Below are 7,380 nucleotides of genomic sequence, written 5' to 3'. Positions count from 1 at the left end.
CCCCCCCAGCCCCGGGACCACCGGGCTCCCTCCCACTATCCCCCCCCCTCCCGGGGACAACCGGACTCTCTCCGCCGTCCCCCCCCCCCCCCTCCCCCGGACAGCCGGGCTCTCTCCCACTGTCCCCCCCGTCGTCTCCCCCGGGGACAACTGGGCTCCCTCCCACTGTCCCGCCCCCCCCTTCCCCCCTCGACCCCGTTGGGGCAGCCGGGGTCCTTCCCACCGGACCGGGGCTCCCTCCCACTGTCCCCCCCACCCCCAGGGACAACCGGGCTCCCTCTCGCCGTCGTCTTCCCCCCCCCCCCCCCCCCCCCTCCAGGGGACGGCCGGGCTCCCTCCCACTGTCACCCCGTCTTTCCCCCCGGGGACAACCGGACTCCCTCCCGCCGTCCCCCCTCTCTCCAGGGGACAACCGGGCTCCCTCCCACTGTCCCCCCCCCGGGAGAACCGGGCTCCCTCCCGCCGGACCGGGGCTCCCTCCTGCCGTCCCCCCCTGTCCCCCCCCGGGGACAGCCGGGCTCCCTCCGCCGGCTCCCGCAGGCAAGAAGCCGCTTTTTTGCTGGAAAGCGCTGGGGCGTGCGGGGCTGAGGGGGGGGGGGGGGACGGGGACGGGACCACAGCATCTCCCACCCGCTCCGCTGCTCCAGCCGGGATGAGTTTTGGTCCCCCGCCCCGGTCCTGCGTGGGTAGGGGGGTTCGGGGGGGTCCGAGGGGGCTCGGGGGGGTGTGGGGGTGAAGGATTCCCCCGTCGGTGCCGACCGCGGCTGCAGCTGCTTTGACAACAGGAAACAATGTGGAGTGAATGGAAAAAGGGGGAGGCGCCGCCTCAACAACTTCCCTTTACATCACTGCCCAAATAAGGAGCTTTAAACTAAGCTTTTCTATTGCAGCCCGGGCAGAAGAGCCCCCTGGAGCCGCGGGGTCCCTCACCCGCACCGGGCACAGCCATGGGACAGCCGCCGCTGCCGCTGGGGGGGCGCCTGCAGGTAACAAATCTCAGCCCTTCATTCCAGCCTGGGATGCCGCTGCGTGTGTGTATGCGTATATGTGTGTGTGCGCGCCCTTTAATATCTCTTCTTGTCATTTTTTTTTTTTTTTCTTTTCTTGTCTCGGCCACGGTCGGTGCTGAGAGGGAAGAGCGGCCGATGAGGCGTAATTAAGCAACGCGGGGGGCATGTGTGGCTGGCGGGGTCGGTGCCATGGCCAGCGGCGGCTGCTGGTGGACGTCGGGCTACTGTACGCCGTAAACACCGAGGGGTTGTTTCTCTTGATCCTCTGCCAGACAGCCCGGGTGCCAGCCCTAAGCTCCAGCTTCACTCTTAATTGGCGGCCACCTCTAATTAAGGTCCTGCCAGCTGCCGGACTTTCGCTGGCTGCACCATGAGCTGTCTGGCTGGCTGTCTGGGACGGATTTCCTCCTTATCACCAGTACAGGAAAGCAAGTGGGGAGCGGAGGGGTTGTTCTTGGGCGACACGTGATGCGAGCGAGGAGCCGCGCGAGTAAAATCCCCGTGTGAGCTCCTCAAAAGCTGATTTTCCCAACCCAGAGTCCCAAATATCCACCGGGCTCCTGCCGGCAGGTGAGGATGCTGACCCTGCGGCAGAGGAGGAGGGCCTGTACCCGGGGCTGACCTTTTGGGCATTTTATCTTTTTTTAAGTGTTTCTCATTGCTGATGAGCACCTGCACATCAGCATAAAATGAAGCAGCTTTAAAAATGCATTAAGGCTGAGTAAATGAGCGCTAACGATTTAAGCTTCTTAATCCTCCTCGGTGGAAATTAATAACGCTTTTGATGCACCCAAGAGGTGCGATGTGGAATGCAGACACGCGCTGAGCTGCTCTATGCAAATGCGTGGATTGTTATTCCGGTAAAAGGCACCATGCATTATTTTATTCCCTCCCCCCTCCCCCCCCCCCCCCCTCCACCTCGTTCTGTAGCTAATTGGCTGACCATCGTGAAAGCGCCTGGCACTTTTACCCAGTTCCACTCCGGTGAGTGGAAATGGCCGGGGCAGCTGACACGGTGATTTATGGTGTGAGCAATACAATCCAAACCCCGCTCCGCTGCTGGAGGATAACCTGTAGCTTACAGGCTTTTCGTTCCCCTGGCGTTGAAAGATTATTAGTGTCGGTGTGCAGAGCTGGTTTTAACCTTCGGGGTCTGGATGTCCCGGTAGCCCCTTTGTCGTAACTGCTCCCTCTCTTAATTTTATTGGGCTCCAGCAATCCCTTAGGAAGCAGTTTGTGCTCGTTGGGGACTGTCATGTTTTTCTCGCAGTCTCAGCGCTCCCGGAACTTTTCGATGTGATTCTTGTAGGAAAGTGTTCCCGACGCTGTCAGAGTGCCTTTCCTCCAGAATAGGTGGGATCTGTTGGGGAGTGGGATGTTGAGGTTCTCAGGTGTCCAGAGGCTCCAAAGCCCGGTCAATGAGTTGGCCCCATCTCCTTCTGCCCTCCTCTGCTTAGCAGACAGGTCTAACTGAAGGGATGTGGAAATAGGATTTCTTTCATCCCTAGAGAAGTATCCTTCAGTGGAGGATGCAGAGGTACTGGTGTAGGACGTGGTATGTGCCGTCCTGAGTTGCTTTTGAGAAGAAAAGCCTTCTGCCGCCAAGGCTTGCTGCTGGGCTTCTCGGACTGGGGGAGGATTCACTGCCCTCCTTGTTAAGGAAAGGAAAACCAGAATCTATAGAGGAACTTGTGTAAACTGCGTCGAAGAAAAAGCTTTGCAGAGGTTACTAGTTGATGAATTGACGAATGCGTTACCACCAGCAGGTCTGGGCTTTGTGTCCCTCTGGGACACATTCAGCACACGCACAAGTGTGGTGCAGCCTTTGAGGAGCCCTCAGCGCTCCTGGGGAAGCTCTTGCGGCAAAAAGGAGGGGGATTTAGTCATTTGAGTGACCATGTTCACCCTAATCCACAATGGGCATTTCTAATTTCTCCGTGTCGGACATCATCCCGTTCGGAAACACTTCTATGTCCTGCTGCAGCTTCTCTGCTGCGCTTTGAGCATCTTAACAAGGGACCCTCACAAGGTTTCTCCCCCCCTGCCCTGGCGAGGGGCTGCCCAGGCGCACGTGCGGCCGAAAAAGCAGAGCCGGGACCGCGGGGTCGGCTCCTTCGGTTTTCCCGTCTGAGCAAAAGCACGTTCTTGCAGCCGGGACGGAGGAGGGGGGGGGGGGTTGAGCAAACTCGGAAATGTTTGGAGTTTGCTCTTGAAAAATACGCGGCAGCCGTCGACCGAACGGCTCGGCGTTCAGCTGGCGCCGTTTGCAGCGTGTGCGAGCGTGATGGGATGCGGGGGGGGGGGGGGGGGGGGGACTACGAAGGGGCTCCGGCGGGGCCAGTCCCCGGAGAAACGGTTTCGAAAATGATATTAATTCTGAAGTTGACGACGAAAGCACTGTTGAGAAGCCTTTCCCGAGCTGCGGGGATACGGCACCGCTGACACGGGTGGTTCAGCCGTCAGCGGAGAGAGCAGGGAAGTGTATCCCAGCTGGGGAAATCACCACGGCCATCCTGTTGATTGGGTGGCGGGTCATTAATGAGGGGGCTCCTGGGAACTCCCGTGCCGTACGTCACTGGCACAGTCCGGCGGCCACGGCAGGCAGCTCCTGCCGCCTGGGGAGAGCTGGCTTCCCTCCGGCTTCCTCCGGCTCCCCTCGTCACCGAGGCTGCTGCCGAAATCTCTGCTCGGAGGAGCTCTGCCGTCATAACTTCTGGCCACATTTGGCTGCACGTGTTGAATGCAAAAAAAAAGAAAAAAAGAAAAAAAGAAAAAAGAAGTGTTTCAGCAGGCTGGCCGTTTGGAAGTGCTTGGAAGCATTTGGTTTCTTGGCAAGGGTTGGGGTTTTTTGTTTTTTGTTTTTTTTTTTTTTTCAAATTTTGGGAAGAAAAATACACCTCTGGAAAGCAAAGCAATTTATTTAAAATATACATTCAACACCATTGTCTCTGCCTTTAGAAAAGGCTGCTTGTTAGTAGATCTTTATGGCTCTGCGGGGATCGGCAGTCGGTAGGGCCGGTTGGGACGCGGGGAAATATTTATTCTCTTTTCCGTTCTGCCTGTTACACTTGCTGAATTCTTCCCACCTTTCGCTCGTTAATCCCGACCCATTTCTCCGTGGCGCTCCCTCTCCTGGGCTCTGCCCGAGACCACCTGGCGAGAGGACAGTTGTGATTTAGCGTTCCCGCTGTGCCGCCACTTGAATTCAAGAAAATGGGCTTTCCCAGGCCGGCTTCGCACAGCCAGCCGGGACCTCGGTCGCCGTAGCCCGGGCGGTAATCAGAATGGAGATTTTTATCCTGCCCGGCTCTAATTACGTGCCTGCATAAGGTGAACCTTTTAATGAGCATCAAAAGACGCATTGTGTGTCAGGGAGGGCCTGCGTTAAAGGGACCGGGGGATTATTCAGTCATTCAAAAAACATTTGGTGAAAGTAAATGCGCAATAAATCTTCCTTATCCTCCCCGTTGCCTCGTTTTCTTCGCGAACCCCTGAACCCAGCCCAACCCCTCCTCCCGAGGAAGTCCAAGCTGTGAGTAACTCGTGTTAACGCGGGTTTTCGCTTGCTGCCCACTTTTCTGAGCTTTCTGAGGAGGTGAACGGGTTCGCACGTGCGGCGGGCCGAGGTGAGGAAATCAGCCATGCGGAGCCCAAGGAGGTGAGCAGAGCCGTCCCGGAGCTATTACTGCGTGGAAATCTTCTGAGAAGACTTTTCCCTAAAAGGAACAGTAACTAACCCATTTAAACACACTGAGGTGGTATTTTTTTTATAAACCTTTTGGGTTTGTTGTTTTTTTTTGTTTTTTTTTTTTTTTTTCTTTCCAGTTGTATGGAAAATTCAGATTAGATATCAGAAGAAACTTTTCCCTTTGAGGGTGGTGAGCCCCTGGCGCAGGTTGCCCCGAGAAGCTGTGGCTGCCCCATCCCTGGAGGTGGTCAAGGCCAGGTTGGACGGGGCTTGGAGCAACCTGGGCTGGGGGGAGGTGTCCCTGCCCAGGGCAGGGGGGTGGGACTGGATGGTCTCCAAGGTCCCTTCCAACCCAAACCATTCTATGATTCCATGAAACTCCGAGTAGAACATCTTCAGCTTTGTGGGAAACCTTATTATACACTGATGATGTAAAAATCTTTTTTTGTGCAAATGAGGTTTTCAGTTTCAGCAGCTCCTCAGCCTCCAGCTCCTAAGTTGCCTTTTCCACCCCACGTATCCAGACCTTCCCTTGTTCCTTCCTTGGACTTTGCAGGGCCACCTGCTCATTAAACCATAACTCTGGCTTTGCAGCGCTGAGAGGCTTTGAGGTTTCAGCTATTTTGCTCTGCTGCCCCATTAGACCTACAGATTTTAGGCAGGAAGGCAAGGTGTGTCAAAAATTGGCTGGATCCAGCGGAATTCAGACATAGGATTTGAGTTTCTCCACTAATGTTGCTCTCGGATGCATCGAGACCTGGAGGGGTTTGCTGAGCCCTCGTTTGGTGGTGTAGTTTAGAGGAGAAACCTCAGGAGAATCCAATAAAGCTGAGCCTGGCCCTTTTCCCAGCAAGCCTGGCTTTAAGTCTGGTAGTTCCCTGAAGTCTTTACTGCCACACTCCTACGTCCAGATTGAAATCCAGCTCCTGCGTGGCCGACGTGGTCTCTCCTGAAGGGCAGTTCGCTATTTTGCAGAACTCGAAAGGCACAAACCAGATGCTGCCGTTAATTCTATAACCACCCACTGGCGCTTTTCATAAGAATTACTAATGGATTTAAGTCTCAGGTATACATGGACTGGCCTTCTTGATCTTCAGGTGTATGGTTATTCTCTTGATAGCCCCACATATCACCAATATCATAACGAACTATGAGCCAGTCGTGATGGAGGGTCCCCGGGGTGTTGCGTTGTGAGCAGGTTGTGTTCCCGACTCAGGGTTGGGTATGGTCTTGGAGTCAAAGGCCAACTAGATAAGTGTGTGACTGGACACGAGCTCCCCAAAAGTAGCGTAGTAAGATAAGTGGTAGGTTGAACACGTTGGAGGTCTGCATCGCAGCTGGAAGTGATGACGTGTCTTCTCCAGCCATTTCATCTGGTGAAGGACAAAATTGGTCTGGTTTTACCTCAATCCAGGACAAGTGGTTGTTATTTAGGTAGTGGGGTAGAGGGTTCGCGAAATAGGTTGTGAAACCTGGAGAGCTTCTAGGAGCTTTCAAGGGGTTTAGGAGGAACACCCTGGGCCCTGGACTTTTGGCTGTTTCCTCCTGCCCCAAGCTGCTGGGAGATGACCAGTTGGATAGGAGGGCTCTCCCCATTCCCCGCTCCTCAGGGTGGGGCGGTGAGGACCCCAAGAAATGCAGCGAGTGACCCGGGGCCAAAGCAGCGGGTTTGTCACTAACGGGAATGTGTTTGGAGTTTTCCATGAGGCATCGCTGACTCTTTAAATAGCCACCCACGGGTTTCCTGTGTTCCCTCCTGCCCTTTATTCAGGTTTTTTTTTTTTTTTTAGGTTTATTCCCTTCTGGGGAGATTTACTAACATGAATTAAAGCTGTAGAAAAACTGAAGGTGGGGCTAAAATGAGTTGAATAGAAATTAAAGAGGTTTCACAAAGTTCACATGTTTCGGAGAGTGCCTGCCACCTGTAAAACACCAGCAGCTGCTGGGCTGGGTGAGCTGCGACTCGGTAACGGGCTGCTAATTTGCAGTTGCCACCCTATTGCCACAGGGGTGGAAGTCTGATAAACTCCTGGGGAGGTTTCTATCAGCTGCTGAGGAACCAGTTGAGGGTGCTGAGCTGGCTGGGCACGGTGAAGAATGGAGAGGTAATGCCTGTTCCCTAAGGGACCGCATCCTCTGGGAGGCTGAGTGTTGGGTGGTGGTTCTGGAGTGGCTTTTGCTTAGAAGAGCCCTTCGCAGCAGTTATTTTTCATAGAAGTGGAAACAGCCATGTGATTTCTTTACTCAAATTTGAGGTCTCTTGGCACCCCATGTGCTGGTGTCAACTGGGAGGCTTTTCAGCGGTGCCCAGTGACAGGACAAGAGGGAACGGGCGCAAACGTGACCATGGGCAGTTCCATCTCAACCTGAGGAGGGACTTCTCTCCTGTGCGGGCGGCAGAGCACTGGCACAGCTGCCTAGAGAGGGGGGGAGTCTCCCCCTCTGGAGCCATTCCAAACCCTCCTGGAGGTGTCCTGTGCCACTGCTGGAGGTGCCCCTGCTCTGGTGGGGGATGGCACTGGGGGAGCTCCAGAGGGCCCTTCCAGCCCCCACCAGTCTGGGATTCTGTTTCTGTTGTGGGGGCTGTCAGGGCTGGTAGGGGCAGGACAATGAGTTTTTTGTGTGTATTTGAACCCACCAAAAAAATGTGTTGGATCTTTGCACATTTTAAAGAGGCAAAGT

Source organism: Vanellus vanellus (genome assembly GCF_965231255.1).
Source record: "Vanellus vanellus genome assembly, chromosome: 22".
Taxonomy (NCBI): Eukaryota; Metazoa; Chordata; class Aves; order Charadriiformes; family Charadriidae; genus Vanellus; species Vanellus vanellus.
Note: the sequence above shows the minus strand (reverse complement) of the source record.